The sequence below is a fragment of the Oryctolagus cuniculus genome, chromosome 5, assembly GCF_964237555.1.
Source record: "Oryctolagus cuniculus chromosome 5, mOryCun1.1, whole genome shotgun sequence".
Classification (NCBI taxonomy): Eukaryota; Metazoa; Chordata; class Mammalia; order Lagomorpha; family Leporidae; genus Oryctolagus; species Oryctolagus cuniculus.
Window position 1 is genome coordinate 96,650,304 of NC_091436.1, and position 12,582 is coordinate 96,662,885.

Consider the following 12,582-nt stretch of genomic DNA (forward strand, 5'->3'; position numbering starts at 1 on the left):
CTTTAAAAAATAAAAATGCGGCCGGCGCCGCGGCTCACTAGGCTAATCCTCCGCCTAGCGGCGCTGGCACACCGGGTTCTAGTCCCGGTCGGGGCGCCGGATTCTGTCCCGGTTGCCCCTCTTCCAGGCCGGCCCTCTGCTGTGGCCAGGGAGTGCAGTGGAGGATGGCCCAGGTGCTTGGGCCCTGCACCCCATGGGAGACCAGGAAAAGCACCTGGATCCTGGCTCCTGCCATCGGATCAGCGCGGTGCGCCGGCCGCAGCGCGCCGGCCGCGGCGGCCATTGGAGGGTGAACCAACGGCAAAGGAAGACCTTTCTCTCTGTCTCTCTCTCTCACTGTCCACTCTGCCTGTCAAAAAAAAAAAATAATAATAAAAAAATAAATAAATAAAAAAAATAAAAATGCATGTGAATTTTGTTCTCACTGACTTGTATTCTAACTTTCATTACAGAATTGGAAATATGGAATCAGTGTTGTGGCACAGCAGCTTACGCTGTTGCTGAGGAAGCCCACATCCCATATCAAAATGAATGTTCATGGCCAGCGCCGCGGCTCACTAGGCTAATACTCTGCCTTGCGGCACCAGCACACCAGGTTCTAGTCCCGGTCGGGGCGCCAGATTCTGTCCTGGTTGCTCCTCTTCTAGTCCAGCTCTCTGCTGTGGCCTGGGAGTGCAGTGGAGGATGGCCCAAGTGCTTGGGCCCTGCACCCCATGGGAGACCAGGAGAAGCACCTGGCTCCTGGCTTCGGATCAGCACCGTGCACCAGCCGCAGCGTGCCAGCCACAGCGGCCATTGGAGGGTGAACCAACGGTAAAGGAAGACCTTTCTCTCTGTCTCTCTCTCTCACTGTCCACTCTGCCTGTCAAAAAAAAAAAAAAAAAAGAAAAAAGAAAAAGAATGTTCAAGTTTCAGTTGCTTTGCTTCTAATCCAGCTTCCTGCTAGTGCATCAGGAGGCAGTGGATGATGACTCAAGTTCTTGAGCATCTGTAACCCACATGGGAGGCCCAAATGGTGATCCTGGCTCCTGGTTTCAGCCTGGCACAACGCCAGATGTGCAGCCATTTGAGGAGCAAACCAGTAGATGAGCATCCATCCATCAATCAATCCAGATATAGATCAATCAATATCATGTGTGTGTGTGCATGTGTGTGTGTGTGTGTGTGTGTGTATATATATATATATCACTCTGTCTTTCAAGTAGATGAAAATATTTGTTAAAACCTTTTCTATGGGCCAGTGCTGTGGTGTGGTGGGTAAAACCGCTGCCTACAGTGCCAGTATCTCATATAGGTGCCAGTTTGAGTCCCGGATGCTCCATTCACATTCAGCTCTCTGCTATGGCCCAAGAAAGCAGTAGAAGATGGCCCAAGTCCTTGGGCCCCTGCACCCAAGTATGAGACCCAGAAGAAGCTCCTGGCTCCGGGCTTCAGATTGGTCCAGCTCCAGCCCTTGTGGTCATTTGAGGAGAGAACCAGAGGATGGAAGAATTCTCTCCCGGTCTTTCCCTCTCACCATCTGTAATTCTGTCTCTCAGATAAATAAATAAATCTTTTTTAAAAAAATGAGTGTAGCTCAAAAGCAGTCTTCAAATGCTTCTGTTTCACAATTACTCAGAGACCAGTCTGAAATAATTTCTTCACTCTTAAATCAGTGGAAAGTCAAATTCTCCTTGATCATGTACTTTTTTTTTTTTTTTTTTTTTTTTTTTGACAGGCAGAGTGGACAGTGAGAGAGAGAGACAGAGAGAAAGGTCTTCCTTTGCCGTTGGTTCACCCTCCAATGGCCGCCGCTGCAGCCGGCGCACCGCGCTGATCCGATGGCAGGAGCCAGGATCCAGGTGCTTTTCCTGGTCTCCCATGGGGTGCAGGGCCCAAGCACCTGGGCCATCCTCCACTGCACTCCCTGGCCATAGCAGAGAGCTGGCCTGGAAGAGGGGCAACCGGGACAGAATCCGGCACCCCGACCGGGACTAGAACCCGGTGTGCCGGCGCCGCAAGGTGGAGGATTAGCCTATTGAGCCACGGCGCCGGCCCGATCATGTACTTTTTATGAATGGAATTAAGCTAAGAAGTAAAGGACTATTGCACAATCTCTGACATTGAAATTCCGAATTTTTTATCAATAAAGACAGTATATTCTTATATTTTTAGCACAAATCATTACAATTTTAATAATTTTCAGTTACTTAATCAGTTTTAAGAACCTTTTTAGTGCTTGGAAATCATTATATTATCACAGCATTAAGAGTACTATGAACATTACACACATAATTATTTAAAACACGAAATCTCATTCAGAAAAACTAACAACAGATCAAAATAAGAAACTTTGGAACTCCAGCCCAACCTCCTCCCACGACTTTCTCAAGTCTGTTCCCACTGCATCTCAAACACACACTCCTCCACCTCACTGGAGAAAATATTCTTACTAACACTCCCACCAAGCTGAAGCACCCTGATGGCAAAGGCATCTTATTCACGTAGGCATCCTCCATGCAGATTTAAAGAAGTGGCTGAGAGTACACCAGGGATAACTTAAAAAATAAGATTTGTCCTGGACACAACAGAAATATTCACACAGGCAGCAGAAACAATTTTTAGCCCTTTGAGTTTACTCCATAAAATGCAAACATAATTCAACTTGTCTCATATATTTTGTTTATCCACTATTTTTCCAAAAAAATGGCTGAATTATATAATTACTATTTGTATCCATTTTGCTGTCATCTGAAAAAAAAGAAGCTTCCTCCTGTCTAAGTTGTAAGAAAACCTGTATTTGTATTAAAATATCCTTTGTCATTATGAAATAATAGCCCTGCTTGCTGAAAGAATTTTTGTGATTGCTATTAAAAGTTGTATCTATTAAAAATATTGGATTTAATAACTAAATAGTAATTTCTAGTTATATAATATATATACTACTGTAGCTATATTATTTTATGGCAAAAATCCAAGTAACCTTAATACAGCAAAGTAGGGAAAACAATCAAATTCATTTTGTTTTTTCATAAAGAAATTATCTTTTACCAAAGAATCTGCCTGGAAGAGGGAGTACCAACAGGAAAATAGCTGTTGTCCACAGTGCCAACAGGGTGAAATTTCTACAATGCAAATATCTCTCAAAGGTGCTTGAAAATCTCAGCTTGAAATCTCTCAAAGGTTCTTGAGTGTTTACAATAGTTTTCAAACACCGCTCTTTCACCAAGAACCCTTACCTTCCGCAGCAGTGTATCCAGACACAGTGCAGCTGCTCTGTTAACAGAAGCCTGTGGTCCTGAGCTGAGAGGCCAGTCTTCCCCTCCTTCAGCAGCAGCTCCTGTGGGTGGTCTACAGAGCAGAGCAAGAAAACCACTTGATTACAGTTGAAATCCTTCAGCGAGGCACAAGTTGGGTCTTCTGTGACTTGCACAGTGCCTCTCCCCAACCTCATTTTTACCAAACCTCATATACACCAACCCCACACTAACAAAAGCCCAGGTTGTTTCTTTTTTTTTTTTTTTCTTTCTTTTTTTTTTTTTAATGAATGTATTCTTCCAGGTTGTTTCACATGCATTCACAGGTCCCCTTCTCTCCCTGGGAGCTTCACATCCACCGTCTCTGAGGTCTATATGCATTCCTTTTTCTCTGAAGCTACTGCTACCTCTAAACCCACTAGAGAACGAAGGGGCCATTCACACGGGTGTATCTCCTTGTGTATCTTTTCTAACATAATACTACGCCATAACATTTTTGTTGTAAAATACAATCTGTGCAAAATTGACCACAAGGCTTATGGAAAAAAAAGATTAAGGGCAAATCAAAAATCTATGCAACTTATGTCAGAGCACCAAAACAGCAACACTAGCTATTAAGACACCTGTGTCCCACACCAGAATGGCTGAGCTCAATACTTGGCTCTAGCTCTTGACTCCAGCTTCTTCCTAATGCAGAGTTGTGTAGACAGTGGTGATGGCTCACGCAACTGGGTTACTGCCACCCACTCAGGAAATCTGGATTGAGTTTCCAGTTCCAGTGTTCAGCCTGGACCACTCTTCGTTGTTACAAGCTTTGGAGAGAAGTCAGCAGAAAAAAAAGCTTTCTCTGTCTCTCCCTGCCTCTCAAATAAATACAAGTTGTATTTTTCTTTAATAATAATAATAAAACCACTTTGACCAAAATCAAAACCTAAGCACAGACATTGGCCTAGCCTTGTGGCTAAGACACTCCTGTATCCTACATGTGAGTGACTTGGTTCCATGCCTGGCTCTAGATCCTGACTCCAGTTTCCTGCTAATACAGACCCCAAGAGGCAGTGGTCATAGCTCAAGTAATTGGGTTCCCACCACCCATCAGGAAACCTTGATTGAGTTATCAGCTTCAGCCTAGCCCAGGAGAGTGAACCAGTGGGTGGGGGTGCTCCCTCTGTGTCTATCTGCCTCCAAAAAACTTTTTTAAAAATCAAAATCTAATCCAAATTTCTTTAATCAAATTGGTAATACAAAAGGAAATGTCTTTGTAGCATCTTTATCTGTCTTTTTTTAAAAGATTTATTTTATTTATTTGAAAGACAGAGTTACAGAGAAAGGCAGAAACAGAGAGAGAGGTCTTCCATCCACTGGTTCACTCTCCAGATGGTCACAACGGCCAGAACTGCACCGATCCGAAGCTAGGAGCTTCTTCCAGGTCTCCCACGTGGGTGCAGGGGCACAAGGACTTGGGCCATCTTCCACTGCTATCCCAGGCCATAGCAGAGAGCTGGATCAGAAGAGGAGTAGCCAGGACTAAAACCGGCACCCATATGGGATGCTGGCACTTTAGGCCAGGGCTTTAACCTGCTGTACCACAGCGCCAGCCCCGAGCATCTTTATCTGTCTTTGCAGGTTCATTTAGTAAGCCTAGCTCCAATTCCTCTAACATAAAGCATGGGTGTTCTGGATTCAATGAAAATTATTGATTCCTAGTAAGACTGTCCAAACAAATAAATAGAAGCCAGAACAACCAAGGTCAGGAATGAAAACTGGACATGATTATAGATCCCACAGACATTTAAAAAATGATTATTTTTAATAACTTTATAACAATGAAATTGTTATTGAAAATAACAATTGTTATTGAAATTGAAATTGGAAATTTTAGGTAAACAGATAAATTTCTAGTAAGATAACTTGCCAGAATTAGCAAAAGGAGAGAGAGGAAAGATTTAGTCTATAAATTTAAAGAAACTGAATCTGTATTTAAAAGCCTTTCTGAGGCTGGCCTTGTGGCACAGTTGGTTAAACCTCCACTTGCGATACTGTTTTCCTATACAGGAGTGTGGTTCAAGTTTCTATTGCTTTGCTTCTGATCCAGCTTCCTGCTAACGTGCCTGAGAAGCCAGCAGAAAATGGGCCCCTGCTACCCATGTAGGAGATGAGGGTAGAGTTTCATGGCTCCAGGCTTCAATCTGGCTGCTGCAGCCATGCAGAGAATAAACCACTGGATGGAATCTCTCCCTCTGTCTCTCTCTCTTTCTCCTCCTCCCTCCCTTTCTCTCTCCCTCTCCCTCTCTCTCTCTCCCTCTCATTCCCTCTGTAGCTCTGCCTATCCAGTAAACAAATCTTTAGATAAATTTTTTTTAAAAGAACCTTCCCAGAAAGAAAACAAGCACCAAATGGTTTCACCAGCAACTTCTACCAAATAACAAGTATCTCATATAGCTGGCATACCAAAATTCCATAAATCATTCTCAGGACAGAGTAACCTTGATAATGAAATGATGAACATATACAAAAATCTTAAACAAACTATTAGAAGACAAATCCAATAATATACAAAAAGTAAAACATATTATAAACAAATTTGGTTTATGCCAGGAACATAACCTTCAACTTTAAGGCTGGCTTCTGATTCTCACTAAAATACAGCTTCTATTTTGCTTCCCCTCCACTACAAAGATTAAAAAAGTCATGTAACTGTGTTTCAATTTCAATCATAAATCAGGAGCTTTACTTTTATTGTCAAAATAATCAATTTGACCCCTTAGACACAGCCCAAGACTCTGTCTAATCAAGGGATACATTTAAGTATTACTGAAGCAAATGGGACATTTAAAATGGTGACACCAAAAGAGATATCAAATGCCATCTCAGAGCATAAACGAGCCCCTCTGTAAAATATTTCAACATTAAAATAAAGAACTCCACTCTGTGAACTACTGTCATATAGAGCAAGTGATAAGGAAGAATGCTGAAGGTCCCACTGAACAAGTCTACTTCAACATCCTCATTTCACAGGCTGGATCACTGGTTCAGTGAGCCCAAACATGTGATCCACGCAGTAGTTTCCACTCGAAATCAAAACAAGACTTAGTGCCCGAATGTTGGCTTTTTCCCAAAGGACAGAGAAAACTAAAACTTTGAGGGAAGAGAGACTAAAATGCTACCTGGAGATATCAAAGACTATCACTTGTTTTGTGAAAAGCTAAATCTGCAACAAGTAGATTTTAGAGAGGGCCATGAAGACAGAATCCTTAGTTGGACAAACAGAATCTGTTTCAGCTAAAGAGATAGTAGGCACAAAAATAACAGATATGGGGCGAGGAAACAAGGACAGCTGGAAAACAGGCGTAAAGGGGGAAAGGGAAAGCGGAGAAAGGAAAGTTGAAGCTGGGGACGGGATATCTGAGCACTGACGGAAAGCAGAGCAGCCAGAGCAGCAGGCCAGTTAGTAAAACGGGGTGTCACTGACCAAGGTGAGCTAAATGCACTGCAGGCAGGGGGTCAGGGAAGAGTGGTCATGATCACATTCAAAATGACTGGATCTTAAGTCCTTCTACTTTTATTTATTTATTTATTGACAGGCAGAGTTAGACAGTGAGAGAGAGAAAGGTCTTCCTTTTCCGTTGGTTCACCCCCCAAATGGCCGCTACAGCCGGCGCTGCACCGATCTGAAGCCAGGAGCCAGGTGCTTCCTCCTGGTCTCCCACGCGGGTGCAGGGCCCAAGTACTTGGGCCATCCTCCACTGCACTCCCTGGCCACAGCAGAGAGCTGGACTGGAAGAGGGGCAACCGGGACAGAATTTGGCGCCCCCAACCAGTACTAGAACCTGGGGTGCCTCACTGCAGGCAGAGGATTAGCCAAGTGAGCCGCAGCGCCGGCCTCTACTTTTATTTTTACAAACAAAATTCTGTGGAAGCAGCAGCGATGATCATCTTGAATATGAGGTTACAAAAAGGAACAGAAAGCAAGATAAATCCATGACCTAAAGCTATTTTAAACTGAGGCAATGATTATTATTGAATATTACTGAATACTATTAATGAGTAGTAACTGCAATTCAACTCATCACCAACTTCCAGCAACATGGCCAGCACAAATTCAGATTTAAAATGCAAAAGAAAATGTGTTCATGAACATTCCATTCAAAAAGCTGGGAAAGCCATTCCAAAGTTACCTCCGTTATCCTGCCTGCACTTTACAAGACTTGTTTCACTTTAATATTTGGAGTAAGGTTACTCAGAATATTAGTTTCACTCTGAACTCCAGCACAGGTCCTCATCTATCCATATGTGGTTTTAGGTGACACTCCCTTCCCACTTTTGTCTTATCTTGAATAGAAACAGTTTCTACAAGTGACATAAGAGGAAATCCAGGCAACCTTGGGAATCTGGACAGCTGTGTGTTACATATCCTTAGCAGAAATCAACATATCAACTCCATGTTGGATACAAGAGCGCTGGGATGTTACTACTCTCACTAGACATCGTGGGTCAGATTCTCCAAGGGTATCCTCTTCACTTAGTATATTTTCCGTAAACCAAGCGCACTGAAGAGGAACCAATCCATGCACACACTTGGAACTCCTCCTGCCAGAAAGGCCTCTCCTTCACTCTTTTTTTTTCTTTTGAAGATTTATTTATTTGAAAGTCAGAGTTACACAGAGAGAGAAGGAGAGGTAGAGAGAGAGAGGTTCACTCACAATCGGCCACAACAGCTGGAACTGTGCCGATCCGAAGCCAGGAGCCAGGAGATTCCTCCGGGTCTCCCACCCAGGTGCAGGGGCCTAAGGACTTGGGCCATCTTCTACTGCTTTCCCAGGAAATAGCAGAGAGCTGGATCTGAAGTGGAGCAACTGGGACTCGAACCAGCACCCATATGGGATGCTGGCCCTGCAAGCGGCAGCTTTACCTGCTACACCACAGTGCTGGCGTTTCACCTTTACTCTTCACATTAAAACATTTCTAGCGGCCGGCACCATGGCTCACTTGGTTAATCCTCTGCCTGCGGTGCCAGCATCCCATATTGGCACCGGGTTCTAGTCTCGGTTGCTCTTCTTCCAGTCCAGCTCTCTACTGTGGCCCGGGAGGGCGATGGAGGATGGCCCAAGTGCTTGGGCCCTGCACCGCATGGGAGACAAGGAGGAAGCACCTGGCTCCTGGCTTCAGATCGGCACAGCGCCGGCCACAGCGGGCCATTTGGGGAGTGAACCAACGGAAGGAAGACCTTTCTCTCTGTCTCTCTCTCTCACTGTCTATAACTCTACCTGTCAAATAAATTAATTAAAAAAAAAACTTCTATTCACTGCTTCAGAAACCAAGCAAACAACCACGTTCAGCTTTAGCTATAAACAGCCAGCACCCAATACAGTGCATCATCTTTAGGGAATTATCAAATACTTGCTGATTGAACCCATGACTTATGAATACCCTAATTAAGCTGCATTGCTAACTACAGATATATGTTCAGTTAGAACCCACATAACAGTTTCCAAGGAAAAAGATGTGTACCACTCTCAGCTCATCTCTACAAAGCTTCAAGTCCAGCATATACTTTTTCAAAGAACAAAACACCCATAATACACTTAAGTGGCATTTTCACATCTCATATGTAAAGTGTCCTATTTTAACAATGATCTTTGCCATAACCCAAAAATGTTCATGAATACAACATACAATTCCTAAAGTAAAAATGACACACTACAATAAAGTATCAAAAATGAAAGGCACCAGCTGGCGCCACGGCTCACTAGGCTAATCCTCCACCTGCAGTGCCAGCTCCCCAGGTTCTAGTCCCAGTTGGGGTGCCGGATTCTGTCCCGGTTGCTCCTCTTCCAGTCAAGCTTTCTGCTGTGTCCCAGGAGGGCAGTGGAGGATGGCCCAATGCACCTGCATGGGAGACCAAGAGGAAGCACCTGGCTCCTTGCTTTGGACCGGCGCAGCACGGACCGTAGCGGCCATTAGGGGAATGAACCAACGGAAAAGGAAGACCTTTCTCTCTGTCTCTCTCTCTCTCTCTCTCTAACTCTGCCTGTCAAAAAATTTTTTAAAAATGAAAGGCACCTTCATCTCTTAAAACATTTAAATATGCTGACTTAGGAATGTATGTTTGTTTATAAAAATATTTTGTAGCAAGAATTTAATTAGCAAAGTCAAATGGCAGTAGAAATAATTAGGGAAATGATTAGCTATTCCTCTGGCTCACTTTTAAGGCATTTTTTTTCTCTCAAGGAAACAGAAAAATGTGAGGAAATAATTTGATTTTCTAAAGTTGTCCTTTTACTGATATGCACTAAAAGCATATAAGACAAAAACTAAATACCAAGGAAAACTGAACAAAATTCTTCTTTAATGCTATAATTCTCAAAACATAAAAATAGGGACTGGCGTTGTGGCGTAGTGGATTTAGCCACCACTTGCAATACCGACATCCCATATGGGCGCTGGTTTGATTCCTGGCTGCTCCACTTCAGAACCAGCTCCCTGCTGATGGTCTGGGAAAGCAGCAGAAGTCAGCTCCCATGTGGGAAACCCAGAAGAAGCTCCTGGCTCCTGGCTTCGGCAGCCTTGGCATCATGGCTGTTTGGCAGATGGAGGATCTCTAGCTCTGTTTCTTCTTCTCTATATATAACTCTACCTTTTAAATGAAATAAATATATCTTTTAAAAACTAATAAAGATATAATGTACTGTGCAGTATATATAAGGTGCTTTAGAATTCAATATTATACATTACTTATAATAAAGATGGAGACAGGAGCGGCTGGCTTTGTGGTAAGCTGCCACCTGTGCCATCCCATATGGGCACCAGTACTTCTGATCCTGCTCCCTGCTAATGAGCCTAGGGAAGCAGTAGAAGATGGCCCACGTTCTTGGCCCCTACAATCACATGGGAGACAGGATGATGTTCCTGGCTTTGGCCTGGCCCAGCACTGCCACTGTGGCCTTCTGGGAAGTTAACCAGAGGACAGAAAATCAATCATCTCTCTCTTTCTCTTTCTAAATCTGCCTTTTCTTTAAAAAAAAAAATGGAGAGAGAAAAACACTAGCAAACATGTATTTACATTAGAGGGAACTATTTTCAAACTTAGTTGAGTATTTTATAATCATTTTAATACAACATTATTATTTATTAAAGCTTGCTTATATAGATTATGCAGTTGCTAAACAAAAACCATTGAAGCACATACAAAATACTTAACAATGTAAAACCTAAACTCTCAAGTGTATTTGATTTCTAATTAATTCACAATCTGCCTACTCGTCGAACTACTTTAAAATTTAATCTTATTTCTCCACTCACCTAAACCAGGTTAAATATGACACTCTGGTTCCTTCCACATTCTATCCAACAAACTGTGTTTCATCAAAATGGAAAATGCTCCCCAAGGTCTTAGCATTCAAATTATCTGGCTGTAGAAACTGAAGAGCAAAGAATATTCCAAGTATTTCTCCTGCATTACAGCTGGAGTCAAATAAAAACTTAAATGAATCAGAAGGAAGGACTTGCTTGCTTCTTTATGTAAAATCATAAACTCAGCTGTTTTAAACATTTTGGACACAAACTCTGTTTTAAACAGCCAACTATGTCTGTGTAAAGAATTATGACAGAAAACCTCATTTTATAAATCAATATCATTAAACTTGGACATCTTCCCTGACAAAAAATGTTAATATAAGAAAGACAATCAGATCCTGGGGCAGACATTTGGCACAAGAACAAAAGACACCACTTGGACAGCCACACCTCATAACAGAGTGCCTGGTTAGAGTCCTGACTGTCTATTACCAAACCAGCTTCCTGAAAATGCGTACCCTCGGAGGCAGCAGGTGGCTCAAGTACATGGGTCCCTACCCTCTCGGGAGACTTAGATTCAATTCCAGGCTCCTGGCTTTTGCCTGGCCTAGCCCTGGCTGTTGCAAACATTTGTGCCTGCCCATCTTTCTCTCTTTGCCTTTCGAATAAAAAAACTAAAAATAAAAATTTTTAAAGTGAATGAGGTAATACTTTTAGGGTTTTAAAGATCTACTTATTTATTTGAAAGGCAAAGAGAGAGGGAGAGAGAGAAAATATCTCTGTCCAGTAGTTCACTATCCAAAAAGCTGCAACAGCCAAGGCTAGGGTACACCAAAGCCAGGAGTTAGGAACTCCATCTGGGTCTCCACATAGGTAACAAGGACTCAAGTACTTGAGCTATCACCTGTTGCTTCCCACACACATACTCAGGGAGCTGGATCAAAAGCAAAATAGGCAGAACTTGAACCAGCACTTCATATGGGATGCAAGTATCCTAAACAGTGGTGTAACCTGTTATGCCATGACACCCACCCCGATACTCTGAAAATCTAAAAAAAAAAAAAAGTACTTTTTTCACACATGCAGTGATTTAAAACTAAAAACCTAAAAAGAAAAGAAAACTAAAAAACTACAACACTTGATTCTGTTAATGAGGCCTCTGAAACACATTTCTTAGATCATCCAGGGTATTTGTTGCCCTGTGACTAAGAAGGAAAAACTGCAAACAATCTAAATGCTTATCAATAAGGAAAATGGTTCAATAAACTAAGCTATCTCTGAACTCCAGAGAGTCATGTAGCAATTAAAAATAAGTGGATCTTCGCCTTCCAACATGAAAATCTAAGACCTATTGTTTGGGCCGGGGCTGTGGCGTAGCGGGTAAAGCCACTGCCTGCAGTGCCAGCATCCCATGTGGGTGCCCGTTCAAGCACCAGCTGCTCCACTTCCAATCCAGCTCCCTGTTTATGTGCCTGGGAAAGCAGCAAAAGATGGCCCAGGTCCCTGGGTCCCTGCACCCGCATGGGAGACCTGGGAGAAGCTCCTGGCTTCTGATCAGCTCAGCTCCAGCCGTTACAGCATTTGGAAGATCTCGGTGTTTTTCTCTGTGTGTTCCTCTCTCTGTTACTCTGCCTTTCAAATAAGTAAATAAATCCTTAAAAAAAAAAAAAAAAGACCTATTGTTACATGAAAAAATATGCTGTAAAACACTATGTAGTTCATTGACGTCAAAAAAAAATAACTACATATTTCCAGAAGCCTTAAAATGTAAATAATGGTAAAAAATAAAGATGCATATACATCAAGAGACAGGTGTTGTGAGACAGATTAAGCCACCACTTGGGATGCCCACACCCCATATCGGAGCGTAGGTTTGCGTCCCAGCACCTTTACTTCTGATCTAACGCATCCTGGGAGACAACACGTGATGCTTCAAGCTCTTGGGTCCCTTCCACTTATGTGGGAGATCTGGATTCAATACTGGAGTCCTGACTTCAGTCTGACGTAGCTCTGGCTGTTGGAAACATTTAAGGAGTAAACCAGAAGATCA

General features: G+C 42.8%; 1 protein-coding gene across 10 annotated transcripts in view; it reads right to left on the reverse strand.

The window, feature by feature from the left end:
- Nucleotides 1–12,582, reverse strand: part of MYO6 (myosin VI) — a 173,917-nt gene that overhangs the window by 132,425 nt on the left and 28,910 nt on the right. For all 10 annotated transcript variants that reach the window (XR_007923236.2, XR_011388642.1, XM_008263127.4 and 7 more), the window contains exon 2: nt 3,219–3,330. The gene's annotated coding sequence lies outside the window, so the exon portion shown is untranslated. The remainder of the gene's footprint in view (nt 1–3,218; nt 3,331–12,582) is intronic.